This window comes from Agelaius tricolor, unplaced genomic scaffold (assembly GCF_023055355.1).
Source record: "Agelaius tricolor isolate 1412-34295 unplaced genomic scaffold, bAgeTri1.0.p SCAF_3, whole genome shotgun sequence".
In the NCBI taxonomy this organism is placed as follows: Eukaryota; Metazoa; Chordata; class Aves; order Passeriformes; family Icteridae; genus Agelaius; species Agelaius tricolor.
This window is the reverse complement of record NW_027269263.1, coordinates 45174668-45191027: the sequence shown is the minus strand read 5'-3', so window position 1 is coordinate 45191027 and position 16360 is coordinate 45174668. Positions and strand designations below refer to the sequence as shown.

Here is a 16360-nt window from a genome sequence, read left to right as displayed (position 1 = left end):
ACAATCTGAGGTAAACGTGTCCTCAACACCAGATAAACCAGAGTTTCCCTACAAAATACAGAAAGCCTTGATCCATATTCAAGTTCTTTTCTTGAGCCTCCCTACTGTGATGAAAGTGTCATCTCATCTCGTATTAATTTTGTCTAGAGATGTATATATTATGAATATTATTATGCTATAGCTTCTGGGGCAGGTTTTCTCATATATTTTTCAGAATTTTAAACTGTTGAAATAATACCTAAAACTTCCACCTCACTTCAAAAAAAACCATATTTGTTTGTGTGTTTGTGAGAAGAAGGTGGTGTTACGCAAACTTTGTCCTGTCTGTAACAGCCTATGAAAGTCAAATACAGAAGCAAATTTCTACTAGTTCCTTAAGAAGCAAACTTTGTCCCCACCCTTCAGGGGAAGGGAAGCAGGAGCTGTGAAACCCCTGTGCTTGCTTCCCTTGGCATTACTGACCTCCACTGTATGGTCATGGCTGCCCCCCGTGCTATGGCTGAGGAGCTGGGGTGAGTACTGGGAGAGGAAATTGCCCCTTCTAGGGATTGTTCTACTTCTTGGTGTTGGAGAAAACCAGCTGGCAGGAGCTAACCCAGGTTCAGGGACTGCAGGAGAGCATGCAGGACCTCGCAGTGCTGGTGGCAGCTCTGGGGAGAGCCCAGGAATCCCTCCAAGCCTGGCAGGCAGCTCCCGACTGTTGAGCGAGTGTGTGAGAGCAGCAACCGCCCAACAGGGCTCAGTGGTGTAGTCATTAACAATTTTAGTGCTTGTATCTTAACTTCCACTAACACTGCAGTGTATTTTTGTCGCAGGGACTGCTTGGTTAAAAAGTTAGTTCACTGCCTTCAGTATTTGGACCACATTACAATTAAGTTTTGTACTTCTATAGCCATAGTGTTGTATACCATAGCTAATGAGTTTAGGTTAGACCATTAACTTAATAAACTGCCTTCTGAAGAGACAAGAAGATTTGATTTCCCTGTTCTATAAAATTAAACTTGTTGTACTACAAAAGGAGTACATTATTATTACTGCTTATTTACACGGAGCTTCAGTGGAGTTCAGTGGAAGTTTTGATGATTAATTCAGAGCAAGGCTCTTTTCAAATAATATTCACATGACAGCACATTTTTTCATTGTGCAGTTTACTGCTTTCACGGATTCATTTTATATTTAATTATTAAATAACTTTTTAGAACTTTAAAAAGAAACTTTAGAACTTTTTAGTGACTTTAATGATTGTATGTACAAATGTTAAGTTCATGTTTATGGATGTATAGACAGCTAAATTCATTCACAACTAAAAACTTGATTTTAAATATAGGCAATTTGTCCCCAAGGGAAAGGAAAATAAAATTCACTGATCTAAAACAAAACCTTAATAATGCCCCTCTGTCCCTCTAACTTATAATTAAAATTCAGTAACGAAAGAATTTAATGATACTTGGTCTTTTGCCTCCACAGTCATGGACAAATCTCTCAAATTTGGATGTCCAAAATGTAAATGAATTTTCAAAGCCTGAGAGTGGTTTAAGAGCATGGTCTACAATAAGATGAGTGGAGATTGGCACTCTTTTGTGACTTTTGTGGTTCTCAGAAGAATATAATGAATGTATACTTTCACATCAAAGTCAGTATGCTTCCTGAAATGCTGAGCAGAACAACTGACTTTTGGAGAGCTATACATAAATGTATTCTGGCACTACTGTGGCAACTGACAGGACTGAATATTAATTTAGATGCCTAATTTTAAATCAAGATTAACCTAAAAATTCCACAGTTAATTATCTCAAATAATAAACTAAAGCTGCTTCTGGTTAGCTCATCTAATCTGTGTCATTCTAAAAGACTGACATGTGGGCTGAGCCAGTTGTTGTTGTGGAGAAGCAAGATCTAACACAGAGAAATCACTTGTCTATTTTAGACATAATCAGGACACAACTCCCTAATTTGTTTTAAAATCCAAAACTTGCCTTCTGGATCTGACATGAATTTGTATGAAAGAAACATAGCAAAAAAAAAAAAAAAAAGAAATTTTAAAAAATATAACAGTGTTATATTTGAGGCCATAATTTTCTTTTCATGTTGACCTGCTATGTGTTCCCCAAGGTCAGGAATGCCCAACACCTCTGCTGAGCAGGAGATGACAAATGTGAGGAATAACACTTGTTTACAGGAGACACCCTTCTGTATTCTCTCTGGGTGACTGGTCATGTTGGGTGAATGCAGGTGTGACGGTGTACCTAATTGTAAATGTTATGTATTTAAGAAAACAAAGGTGCAAATGACAACTTTCTAAATCAGGTAGGTAAAAGGCAAAGTTTCCCTTGAGCTGTATGTTGTGCTGGTGTGTTTTGTTTTAATCTGCCATTCTAAGCTGCCTCACTTTGATAGAGTTGTACTGCCAGTACAGAGACAGTGAGCTTTCCCAGGCAGTTGCTTTCCCTGCACCAAAATCTACAGGAACACTGTGAGGATCCTTGGGCAAAAAGGCACAGGAGGGTTGTGCTGTGAAGCCACCTTGAAGCAGTAAGTGAGGAGCAAGTGAGCAAGGGGCCAGATTTGTTTCACAGTCATTCTTTTTTGTTGGGAGGCTTCTTGGAACTGTACCAGTATGTTGCCCATCTAAATGAAAGGTAAGCAGGGCTGGTCAATATTGTGGTTACATCTGCCTGTCACTGGCCTTGTACCAATGGGATAGATTCTGCTGAGCTGTGAAAACACAGGGCTGCAGGCTGTTGTCAGCACAAGGCTGGGAACTAAACAAACTATTTTCTGCAAGAAATAATTATACCACAGTTCAGTAAAGGAGCACTTGCAAAGCCCAACAGAGTGAAGCACAAAATAACCTTGCTGATCAAGCAGCCATACCCATTGGGATCTGTTAACTTTTCATCTTGGCAGAGACTATATAGGTGTGTTCAAAACCTGCTGGTTTGATGTTTATTTCAGGAAAAATTAAGTTAGGATAGGGGAAGCTGCTTCTCAAGTCTCAGGCTAGACATGTTGCAGGAAGTACTTATTGTTTTCCTCAGTTTCACACAATGTTTCAAAGCCTTGCTCCTTCAGAGGGTGCTCAATCCAGCTGTTTGCCTTTACACAAGTGTGATGCCCCTCTTCAAGTCCCTGCAATGGCTGCATGTGCTACAAAGTCTTTAGGGGATGATGTGATATATTGTAGTGCAAAATAATTTTCCCCTTTTTTGGGTATTTAATGAATTGTGACTTTGAAATGAAGAGTAATTCTGTTGAATTAAAGTCCAACCAAACTCAGATAAAACTTTACTTAGAGATTTATTAAGTCTAAATGGCTACACAAGCTGTGTTAGAGGCACTTCATCTACCAGAAGGATCCAGTCCCTCAGTCTTTGCATAGAAATACACCCTAACTGTCCTAAGATAAAGTTCTTCACCATGTATCTTGGATCAATTTTAATCGAGTTTATTATTGATTTTGTCATACTGCTCTGAACTTCCTTGTTAAGTCACAGTCTTAAGTAATAGCCGAAAGTTTGGGATGGAGAAGGGGAGAACAAAGCATGAGATGAGACTGGTCAGACTTCTCAGCCTATTCTGGAAAAGGAAGTGCAGGACATTTTGCAAGATAATCAGGCCTTAAAAGAAAAAAAAACCAAACCAAAAAAAAACCAACCCCAAAAAAAACACCCACGCCAGAAAATTTCAGTATGTTTTACAGCAATTTTCAGAGACTGTTTAAGGGAAGCAGTGAGCCAAACACAATTCTGCGGCAAACCAGTTCAGCAACAGATTTTACTTCATATGCTCTCAGTTGTACTGATTTGAAAATGGCCAAATAAACAGGAAAATTTGGGTTTCTTATGATTATTATACGAACCAATCGTGCCAGTGCTTTAAGTGGAAATTCAGAATCTCTACCACATAGTTTGGGGAATCAAAATGTGGAAATACTTTTGACATCACTTTGCACTTTTTCTTTTCATAACTTCCATTCTGTGGACAACATAATTTCCATTTCTCTTCACAAATTCCATAAACGTGATCAATATATCTGAGAAACATGAAATATTCTTTTATAATTTCTGCTATTTTTGCAGAACTGCAATTGCTTTAGCAGCATCTTAAATGGTATGCAAATGTAAATGCAAGCTGTTAGTGGACTGTATTGACAGCATTCAACATGAGATGTGTTTCACGCTGGGGGAAAAAAGGATAGAATGCAGAAATAACATGAGAATGATTTACAAACATGAATGAGATGGCAGACTTAAAAGATGAAGACTAGGAATGATGTGGCAGTGAAATAAAAACAAAGGTATTCGTACAATTTAAAAACATCTGTAGTCCAGATGTTTACCTACACAAAATTGAACCTGTGAATTGAGTACACGTTGCCTCCTTGTTCTAAAGTAGATCTTCTAATAAAAGAAGTCAATCTTCTCTTTCATCTCAATGTTCCTAAATCTTCAGTCTCTGGGCTTGACATCTATTTTAAAAAAAGGACTAAAAATAGGAAAGTGAAATATAATGACTTTGAGCAATAACAGCATGACTCAGACTACTTTTTCTTAGAATCCATTGTTAACTCAAACTAAGGATGGACTCTGTTCAGTTTTAGTTTCTAATACTAGGCTATCTTTCTGGCAGAAATTTGGTAAAGACAGCTCAAATCTTTGTTGTATAAATTATGATGCCATAGAAACTTTAATTAAAGAGGTTCAGATACTTAGCTACTATATCTCAGTGTTCAATGAAATTAGTTATATTAAGTCATGATCTCAGACAATGTGACCAGCATTCAAAATAAGGATGGTCATTTACCTTACTCATGTGAGATAACTTCAGAACCATGTAATTGACAGCATCTGTAGCTCAACAGCATGAATATATTTAATGATGACAAAACAAAACCTGTCCACTGCAGTGTGGGAAATTTTCAAGTTCTGGTTCCAGAAATGTTGCAGGGGTAACTTAATTCCTGCTGCTGTTATCTGGCTGCTTAAGAGCCCCTCAAGTAGTAATGTCTTGGGTGAAGCTGGTGCACAGTGAGAGTTTCCTGTTCTCTTTAGGGACCTGCAGGCAGCTGAGACTGACTCTGCCACATGCCTGTCTAGTGTTTCTGGGGTGCTTTCTGCTCCTCCTCAGAGTGGATGATCTGGTTGCTGCTCAGGGCACCCATGAGCTGTTTAACAGCTGGAAAGAAGGTTACTTTATCTGAAAATAAGTCCTGAGAAAAGACAGAACCTGAAAAATGTCTTTCTCCTCCCAGGAGTAAATAATTTTGAGGGAGCCTGAGCTCCCAGAGGTAAAGGGAGGGTATGAGTTACCTTAGTGCCTACAGATGTTTGATCAGGTCTGCAGCTTCTCTTGCTTTATAGTGAAGTCTGTGCAAAAAGATGTCCAACCAGTTATAAACACCAACAAGAATTTAGCTTATCTTTATAGTTACTAACATGATAGCACATTAAAATACCTCTACTTTTTAACCAAACTGAATTAATCAAAATTAATTTTTTCTTTGAAGCACATGAATCCTGTTCATTCTGCAAAATGCTCAAAGGGTTAAATAAAGATGAAACAGAACAGAGAAAGATGCAGGAGAAAGTCCTCCTCTTTCAAATCATATTTAAATTATAAAAAGCCTTTCTACAGGGTTAAAGTCAAAGTGTAGATTTCCCGTTATATTTAATAATGTAACTTCTTCCTACATAATGATAAAACTTTATTCTTGCAAATTCAATTTCTGGAATTACCATAATTAATTATGTCAGAAAATAATGGAAACAATTTATTTTCTGTTTGTTTGAATCTTGCTTAAGCTGACTATTTTTTATGCACAAACACTTTTCTATCAGTATTTTTCAAAGGACTTCATGTTTAAAGATCTTTCAAGTTAATTCCATTGGTTCATTATTTTTCTCCACATTGCCATTTCCGATTCATACCATTTCAATTAGATTTTATTTTAAGCTATGTTCCATTTTTATGTCAGCATACTGTGCTGGAAACTCCCAAAAAACCTGTGTGTCATTGAGGACAGTCATGATTTTATATCTTTAAAATATCAACAAATTTATTAGATGAAATTCAATAAGATCGCTTCAAACATATACATATTTAGCAGCTACTGAAAGTCTGAGTGCACCATTGTTTTTTTGCTCATTTTTGTCAAACAGTACAAGGAAAAGCATGAAGGAAATTAAAAATATCATATAAATATTGTTATTAAAGTTTTTGGAGCTTCACTTAATATCCCTACAGATGTGCACAATTTGTGCAAGTGAGAAATATGCATAATTGAGTGTTATGGAACATTAAAGTAAATGAGTTCAGAGAACTCTTATTTAGAACTTCCTATTTTACCACTTCTAACTTTCAGTTAGAATAAAAAATTTAAATGAAATATTTGAATGCTCTAAATGTCTGTCTGTCTTTGCTCTGTGTTGAGGAACAGAGCTCTCATTTGGAAGGGAGGATGGTGAGGGGAAAGGAGTAGCAGATGTCTTCAAGTTAGGCACTGCCTGATCAGCTGTAAGACAACTACATCCATTTATGTATGCAAATTCAGAATTCCCTTATCTAAAAATGAAAATCACTCTTTGCAGGGAAAGTAGGACTTCCAGAGACAGCTTTTTCTTCATAAACAGCAGCTTATCCACTCCTTTTGTAGAAGATAGGAAGCCACACTTAAGTAGGAATCCTTGTATTCTTTGTGTGTTTGTCATACCTCTTAGATACATTTAGAAACTGCAAACTTGATGCACCTGTTCTGGGAGTGTAAAACTTCACATAAAATTTTGAATCTAACCTAGCCCATATGGGAAAATATTAGCTTTTTTTTAGTCTCAACCTTGTTGAGTACTGTTGTTTCAACATTCCTACATTGAAAGATGCAGGTCTACAAACGTGCTGTATAACCATTATCCACATAACCCTACTGTGCAAAGCTGCATAAGGTTGTGTGGACTGTAGAGGTCAGCCCTGGTAATTGAATAACTGGTGTTCCAGGTGGAGCCTGAGGTGGGGTGCAAGTGTTGTGGTGTCTGTCTGACCTCTTCCTACATCTGTCTCACTTTCATGAGCAAAACAATTTGCACACAATTATTTTTATCTGTTAGAAAAGTTGAACAGTTGGTGCCAGCCTACATAATGGCTGGCTATTATAATGCCTGCTTTTTTTTTTTTTTACTAACAAAAGAGCTCTGAATATTCTTAAAAAGTTGACATTATTTCATTAGCTGTTGCTGGTCTATGAGTAAGCCTACTGAAAAGAATATCATGTTCTCTGCTGGATACCTCCATGAATGTTTCTAAAACATGACTTCCCACAAGCACAGAGGACCATATAGCAAGGCAGTTAACAGGCATGGAATGTGTAGTCCCAGACTGTTTCTTTTCTCTTGTTAGCTCAGAGTTGTATTTATTGTTACATCTTTCATAAATGTGTAATGCACATGTAATGCAATAACAATCAAGCACTTCAAAAGACAGAAATGGGTGTTAAATTTCTCATCCCTTTTCAGTTCCTCAATTTTATCAGAGGCTTTTATATATTCGATTTTTACCAGCATTACAGAAACAAATTTCAGAATTTATTCCAAAATCAGAATTTCACTATAGGAGCCTTAAATATTCCAGCGTATTCAAAAAAGCAGGAAATGTGACACGTTGTATTACCACCCTCCACATGGTGGTTCTAACTATTGGCTGATTATGCCTCCTGAGCAGCCTGCAATGTGGGACAGAGCCTGAAATTCTCTTCCAAATTTTCAAAATGTACAGTGTGAAGGGTTTCTGACATACCACAAGATTTAAGGAATAACGTGGCTACTGGGGGCTGCAGCTGTATGGATCCAGGTGGTGGCAGGTACTGGCCTGTCAGGATGCCTGAAAGTAGGTGCAAGTAGTGTGATGGGTTGGGACCACATTTTGTTCCTTTCATGTGCTCCACTACTGCTTTATGCTGCTATAAGGCTATACATAAATAGCAATCAGCTCTAATGGACAGATTTTGCCTGCTGATATTTTGAAGTAGCATAAATGGGTAGAGAACTTATGAGTTATGAAGTGAAAAAAATCATCTTGTATTGGGCTCACAGAAGAAGTATGAGAAAGGAAGGTCCATAAATTCCTGCTGTTGTGAGCATTCATCAGTCTGGATATCTGATGCATATAAGCAAATATCCTGGATTTCCCATGAACTTCAGTTATGCTTTCAAGAATAATAACTTATTCCTGAATTTTAGCCTCTTACCCCAGAAAAACCTTCTGGTATCTGTCTGTACAGGCACTGGTGCCAGCCTTAAATACACTCCAGCTCTGTCACATCCTATAATGAAAAATAGAGTGCCCTTATTAAAAGCAAATAAAAATGACACAGTGAAGATGAATCATCAGATTGTTTTTTAAATTCTATACTTTGCAGTAATACTCCAGCAGCTGAGGTTTCTGATTTCCAAGTTCCTATGCTAATTTTAATCCACTGCTATTCACCTCCATGTGGACTAGTATCTGTCTGTGAGCTTTCAGCCTACAGATCCATAAATATGTTGTAAGAGTTGCTAAATCAAGAGCTGCTCAGCATCCCTACAGCACCCTACCCAGAGCAACACACTCATGGCACATCAGTGGGGGGTCAAGCAGACATGCAGAGGTGGTTTAGTGATGCTGAACATTTGTTAGCTATTCCTGGCTCTTCCTGAGCAGGGTTCAAGGATCCTGGAAAACATAACTGTTGTAATGATGATCCAACAGGAACAATTTCACAGAACTAGACCTAGAACATTTTTTTACGTGGACATAAACTAACTGGAAAAGTGTCTTATTAAGGACATTACTTGTTCTTCTGCCTCCATGTATATTGTCTTGCTGCTATTGCTGCTATGAAGGGCAGGCTTACTCCTAAATTCTTGACACTATGACTGAGATTAGGCCTTTAAAATACATACATTTATACACAGATACATATATGTGTGCATGTATGGACGTGTTGTGTGAACACACACATAGAACTAGGCTTTGATCTTAACTGTATCTGAATTACCTGTGTAGGAACTCTTAGTTATTTTAGTTGTAAAACTTGTGAATGTTTATTATCCATCAATGCATAGTAATGGCAGCATTAGTGAAATATTAGGAGCATTTGATGGACTTCCTGGGACCAAAAGCTGTGGTGTTGGGTGCTGGGCTTACCTGGGCCTTGAAGCTGACCACTACTGCAAGGATTGGGAGCACAGCCATGTCTTCCTGGGGTAGATTCATAACCTATATTTTTTCCTACAGTAGGCTGCAAAACACATGAATTTGAACCCAAGAGGCATCTGTGCTCCACACAGAGGTTAAGGGTCAAGGTGGGGCTATAATTTTGTTGTGGAATTTATCATGTGGTGATGCTGCTTGTATAAACAAAGCTTTTAAATTTAAGTTTTAGGGTAAAAAAGGAAAAAAAAGAACAACATTTCCCTAATAAGTGAAGCCAACCCAGAGACTCTTGAAACATTTTTTGGGAAACAATTGACAGAAAGGTATTTTGTGGGCATGCTCCACCATTTCATAAGAGACTTGTTCTGAGCTACTAGAACTATCTTCACATCTTATTCATTATGCCAGGTCCCAGTAGTTTCTTACACAGCTCTCATATAGGTATAAAAGTGAAAGGGAATAAAAAGCCCAAAATACATTTTGTGTGTATGTGTTGAAGACACAGACTTTGAAAAATATAAAAAGTGTAACTTGTCATCAGGTGTAAGTGGGCTTGGCTGCCTGTGGCTCCACTGCAGCTACATTAGATGACACAACCTAAAGACCCATGTATAAATATTTTTTTCTTTCACAGTTTTGAAAGCAAAACCACTGATAAACTCTTTCTTTTAAAACAAAGAATGTGTGCAAAAATGTGTCCTCTATATTCATCAGACATGCTGTTGAATTTGATAGGCCTATCATTTGTACGCTACATATATTGTTGCTTTAATGCATTCCCTTACTACTTTGATAAAAGCCTTAAGATGTTGCCACTAGTCCTTTGATGTTTCCTTCTGATGTTACAGTACCTTTTTTTCCCTTCTCTTCCAAAAAATCAGTTTTGCATAAACATGAGCAGAGAAGACATTACTAGTTAAGGATAGAAACATCATGTTCTATCAATAAAAGGACAAAATGACAAGCTATATCTAGAGTTTTATATACTCTTTTGAAGCCTTTATAGATGAAAATATTGTAAATATTTTCGAGAAAATATTATAGTGTTTCATTAATTAGAAAAGAAAATATCTTGGCTGTGGTGAATTTTCTTGTGACATAACAATTAATTTTCTGATAAACTGAGAGAATAAATCTTACAATGGCAAGAAAGTATTTGCCTCTCTAGTCTTGTCTATAAACTACCAATTTCTTAACAGGGATTTATGGGTTATTATGCAGGAGAAAGACTGAATTTTTATGTTTAGTCTCAAAGCCTCATATTGTATTTTGAAAAACAAAGTTGCTTAATCTGTTTTTTGTTTTTGTTTTTTACTGCAAATAAGCAAGGTATTATTATTATTAGTGGTGGTGGTGATTGTAGTAGTAATAGCTGTAGAAGAATAAGAAATGTTTCAGCTCAAGATCCCAGTGAAGAGGTGGTGACATTTTCCCAAGGGGACTGGAATAATTGTTGCCCTCAGAATTTTCCGAGATGAAAAAGATATACTAATAGTGATAAATAGATACAGTTATTCAAATTTATCAAGGAAAAGAGATTCAAAGTTTTGCTCAAGGCCATATAGGGAAAATGTAGCAAGGGCAGGGAATACACAGTACTGTTGAGTGCCAATCCACTGTAATTTAAGTTACTGGCAAGTACTGTGGAAAGAGTGATTTTCCTGTGAATGGCATGACTGTTTTGCTGCATTCAAGAAGAACCTAGTGTAGTGGAGCCACATCATGGTCTGGTGATTAAAAAATGCTAACTTAAGCCAAGAAATGCCAGTTGTCTTACTTCTTCCAAGACATACATATTGTTTGGCTATTTAAAGTTGCATGATCGATTCTCAGCAATGTAAATAGGGATAGAATATTACTTCTTTTCCACAAAACTGTAGCATGGTACACTTAAAGACTTTTTTCATAGCTCACTAATGCAAGATGCTCTGGAAAATTACTGATGAAAGCTCCAGTCCTACAAGCAATTGTCCATATGACTATTTTCCCTGAAATCAGTGAAAGCCCTTCACAGGACATAATAGAAACTCTAAGTAGTTGTAGGATCAGGGCCTAGAAAGGTATTAGCAAGGATAAGGATATCTTGTACCTATAAGCAATGATAAAACTGAAACCAACACTTTCACCATCCCACCTCTAATGAGATGGATGGAAATAGAGATAAAGTAAGCTGCTAGTTAACAGGAAAATTTGGGAATTGGAAATAAGCAGGTAATCCCTCCTATTTGGAATCAAGAACTATGCATTTATAAAAAGTTGTAGAGGAACAGAAAAATGGAAGGAATAATTGAAAATTAATATTTATTAAATACATTTATTTCTTACCATTCTACAAATCACTTTCTGCTTTTGTGTCCACCTTCTGTGTTATCTGTATTCCTAAAGCTATTGAGTTCAGACATAGGGGGAAGGAGACACGGGCCGAGGACTTCAACATCTGTTGATCACTAGTAGAGAGCCCCTAGATGCCTCCCATTTTTCATCTGCAATATATACCCTATTTCAATACTGATTGATTTTACTGTTCAGCTATAACACAGAATATGTAATTTGTGTCAGTGATCAGGCTGTAAAAAATCTCTACATGTGATGGGTTGTATGTAGACTTCAGAGACAGTGTCCATGTCTGAAGCCTATAGTGAAATGACTTAGAATTTTACTGTACAGCAGCCATGGGCACCATGAATCATTTTAACTTGTCTTGCTGCTGTGCAGACTTTTTTTTCTCTATCTGTCACATCCCAGAGTGTCTTATATCAGACCTCCCAAATGGTGGACCTTAAAAGTAGGTTTAGGAAATTAATATCCATTTTTACCTCTCTTCTAACACATAATTCTCTTTACTGTGGTCTAAATCCTAGGACCACTGGACACGCCATACACTGAAATTGAGATCTGTAAACGGGAATCAAGATTAAAAATGTTAACTGGAATTTTCTGTGGCTCTTAATGTGGCTCCTCGGCCAAAAACCAAAATTACCAGGTTGCTAACTGCTCAGTATTTGAAGTATAGTTAGTAAAAAACATAGTTGCTTCCCAAGACTTCTTTTCCATGTGACACTATTCCCCTCCAATCCACAGTAGTTTTTGCACAGTGGACACACACTTTTCATACTTTGGCAAAAAATATATGTCGAATAAGTTTCTGTGTGCATCCTCTTAACAGTGAAGCCATGCTGCTGGTACTGTCTTGTTTTTGAGATAGACAGGCTGAAATTTTCTTTAACGAAGGAATAAAATCTTAAAATTATTTGCCTGCCCATCTCTGTTTGGCCAAAATTTACCACCTTGAAGAAAACCTTAGCAACAAAACAAGCACATTGTTTGGATCCATAAGATGATCAAAACCCCTACTGGGACTATGACTGTTTCTTGTTTTGCTGGTAGTCTTTTGTATGATTCCCAGCTCATGCTGGTAAAGAACTTTCTGGCTGATATACTCCTGTGGTGTTTTGAGCTTCATGTCTAACATCAGGGCCCTTTGTTCTGTACAAATACACAGAAGTCTTCTCTTCTCCAGTTTTTCTTTTATTCTGTTAAGGCTGTTTAGTTTTCATTATGATGACAGACTAATCTTTCTTTTCCTTTACAGTTGCTGTGGTTTAAGCCCAGCAGGCAACTAAATACTACGTAGCTGCTTGCTCACTTCCCCTTCCCCTGCCACCCATTTTCCATGGAGGAAAATCAGAAAGGAAAGAAAAGAAAAAAAAATACAACTCATGGGTTGACATAGAGAAAGTTTAATAATTAAAGCAAATAAGAGATAATAAAATCAACAAGAACAACAAGAGCAACAATACTAATACTACTTTTGATAATTGTAATAGAAAGGAGAAGGAGAGAGGGAGATAAAACCCAGGACAAGTGATGCACAATGCAGCTGCTCACCACTTGCTGAATGATGCTGTCTCTGAGCCACAACTGGCTCTCCCCTGCAGGTAAATCTCCAAGGTTTATATACTAAGCATGGTGTTTTGTGGTGTGGAATATTCTTCTGGGCGTTTCATGTCAGCTGTCCTGGCTATACTCCCTCCCAGCTTCTTGTGCAGTTCCTCACTGGCAGAGACACTGAAAAGTCCCTGAGTATCTACTACTTAGCAACAACTAAAACATTTGTGTATTATCAACATTATCCTCAGATTTAATCCAAAACACAGCTCTGTACCAGCTACTGAGAAGATATTTGTTTCATATGTTGCCAGGACATTAGTTTTATTCTGCTTATTTCTTTTGGGGGCTTTATTTTTGCTCTCAAGTATTATGGTTAGGAATAGAGGGAGATCCAAAATACCTTCTAAGTAGAAAGTGATCTTAATGTTTTTTCTATTGCTTTTTATTCTGATAGCTTTTTATGAAGGTCTATTATTTTTTCTCCTTACATTATCAGCTTAATCTAGATGGTGTAAATTTTCCATTTTTAATTGGTCATAGTGTTTTCCCCTTTCATAGTTTTACTAATCCCAGTTCTTGTTTTGTGGCTACTCATCCTGAGTCAGCATATCCTCCTCTTTCATCTACTCTGAATATTGCCTCAAAGCTTTCCAGTAAATAGGAGGATAATACCATTTGCAAATCTCAGGTGACTTGAATATTCTTTGTTGATACGACTATGCTTAGTTTTTTATTCAAGGTTTACCGTGATCTTACAGGGGAAAAGGGGTTTGCTGACATAACTGAAAAGGACCTTTTCATTTACCTTGTAAAATGGAAGTTTCCGCTGAACTGCACTATAAATGCTTTTGAAGAGAGAAAATCAACAATAATTGAAATAGTATTTTGGAAGTGAATATGAAACTTTAGTAGTCTACATAAAAATCATTGAAAATGTAGGTTAAATTAGCTGGGCTGGAGACTCATGGATTAATGTGACAAGCTAAATTCTTCTGCTGGAAATCCAGCCGTGAGGAAGGACAGCAGCAATTTTACACTTCAAGTAGTGGGGTTTTGTAATCTTTAGAGAAGGATACTCCTGCCTAATAAAGAGATCATCCTGACTAATTGTGGGCTGTGCACTCATGCATATGTGGTCAAAGAAGCAATGAAAAGGAAAGAAAATCTCAGACATCAGCACAGCTATAGTCTGAAGCCATGTCTACCTATGCTGTACTTTGTGTTAGTTTTCTGTAAGAAAGCCTTTCTTGCTCTGACAAGCACTTATCCATCTGCTAATTCAGTAGGATGGTCCTGAGGGCCACTAATGTAAGGATAAAATCTGGACTTGAGTGAGAAAAATAGGAGTATTACCAAAATTTAACTGTCTTAGGTATATGCTCTGCATCCAGTAAACGAAAATGTGATGAGCCTGAGTAAATCTCAGTGAATTCTGTTGTTAAGCTACTTTGAGATAGTGCTAAAAAACCTGTGATTGTGAACTGGATTGAGAATAACTCTAGTGTTTGTAGTGTTTGATGTTGAAGATAATTATCTCATTTCAGATTACAATAATAACAAATTGTGACAATAGGAAGAGTTCTGTGTCACAAAGCATTTAGGCTTTGTGGGCTTTTGAATGGCAACAGTGATGACAGAATGACAAAAAGACTGAAGGAAACTGCTAACACAGCCATACTGTTATGCTATTGATTTCTTCTAGCACATATTCTTCAGCTAATAGTGCATTTAAGACACAGATAGAAAGTTTCTTTCCTTTAAAGTTCTATATCGTTTCTTCCTCTTTTACTGAAATTCCAGCCAGAGTTAAGGAAATGCCCTTATGAACCATTTCTCCTTTCTTCCCCTCAAACTGACAGGATATACATGGACATCCATTATTCATGGCCAGATTTGTTCTAGTCTTTTCTTGTTTGCTGCTCTGTGTTTGGGTGCCCAGGCTCTGGGGCAATGCTGTTGTGTAAAGGTGACAAAACTGATAGAAGTCCAGGCACTCAGGTAGGTGATGATGCTGGCCAATCAATATTTCTGTACTTTTAGCTTCCTGATAAAAATCAGGTTAATTGATTCATACTTTATTTTGCGTGTGTGATGGAATCATAGTTTCATCTGCCAGCTTCTTAAGCCAGACCACAGAGACTAGCATTTGCCTTCTCTCTGTAACATGGCCTACTGATTATGCTGCAAAATGCTAATTAACTCACTTGATAATTAAATAAATTCGTTAATACTAATAAACTCAGTTACTAAATCTTAGCATTAACATTCACAGCACACCATTTTGGTGCTGTGCAAACACTGTGATGTTTTCCTGCTGAAAATTCTGTGGCAAAATACTAAGGACTCTTTATAATAGCTATTGTTATTAAATATTCTTTCTTTCAACTAAAAATATTTCACACAGGTACATAGATATCACAATAATTTTTCCAGGCAACTCTAACAACTTTTTAAGTTGTACATTCCTTTCCACATTAGGATTGTTTAATTTGAAAAACTTGTTCTGTACAATACAGCTTAGAAATAACGCTCTTAATAATGGCTTACCAGTAGTAAGCTTTAATTCCATATTCACACAGAACTCCCATTTAAACTAAGTGGGAGTTTCTCTAATCCCAGTAAAATCAATCATCTTTTGTTAATTAATGTTTTTATTTAGTGGCTATTAGTTGGAAACTGTTAAGTAGTTTGAGCTTAGCCTAATATTTTTCCTCCAACTCCTATTCTACAGTGTCGACTGAGTGCAAAAAGGTTTGTTGTACCTAAATTGAGATGGAAATACTGTAGAGTATAACTCTGACAGTGAAGCACGTGATTTTTTCTGCTAGGATGACTTTTGATTCTATTTATGGTGTTTTTACAGCAGTTCTGGTTCTAAGGTTTTTTTTAAAGGCTGATTTCAGAATGTAAAGGCTGAATTTTGATCTGCTGCATATTAGAAATGGCATTAACATTTTATCTTTTTTTTTTTTACTAATTGAGTTAGTACTGAATGGAACATATTGTGAACTAAGATTAGTTTAAATACACATCAAAAGGCAAGACTGCTTTCTCAGTTCAGTACTGAAAGTACCAATTATGCTATTTTTGTGAGCTTTCCTGTCAACTGCAGAGTACAGTAAAACTTAAGTGTTTGGAGCTTTGCATGCTGTAAGTGCTCCCCAAATAAATTTTTTGCTTGCCTTGTCTCCAGCAGATGCTCATCAGTGTTAGTCTGAAATGCCTGTTTTCTGATCCAAACAAAAAATTACAGTTAAGCAAATATTCCTCAAAATCAATTACAAAT

At 36.9% G+C, this 16360-nt stretch overlaps 1 protein-coding gene across 1 annotated transcript in view; it reads left to right on the top strand.

Moving 5' to 3' along the window:
• Window positions 1-427: 427 nt before the first annotated feature.
• The window catches only part of TFEC (transcription factor EC), a 65104-nt gene continuing 49171 nt past the window's right edge, over window positions 428-16360 (top strand). Inside the window, exon 1 of the mRNA XM_071423687.1 lies at window positions 428-512. The gene's annotated coding sequence lies outside the window, so the exon portion shown is untranslated. The remainder of the gene's footprint in view (window positions 513-16360) is intronic.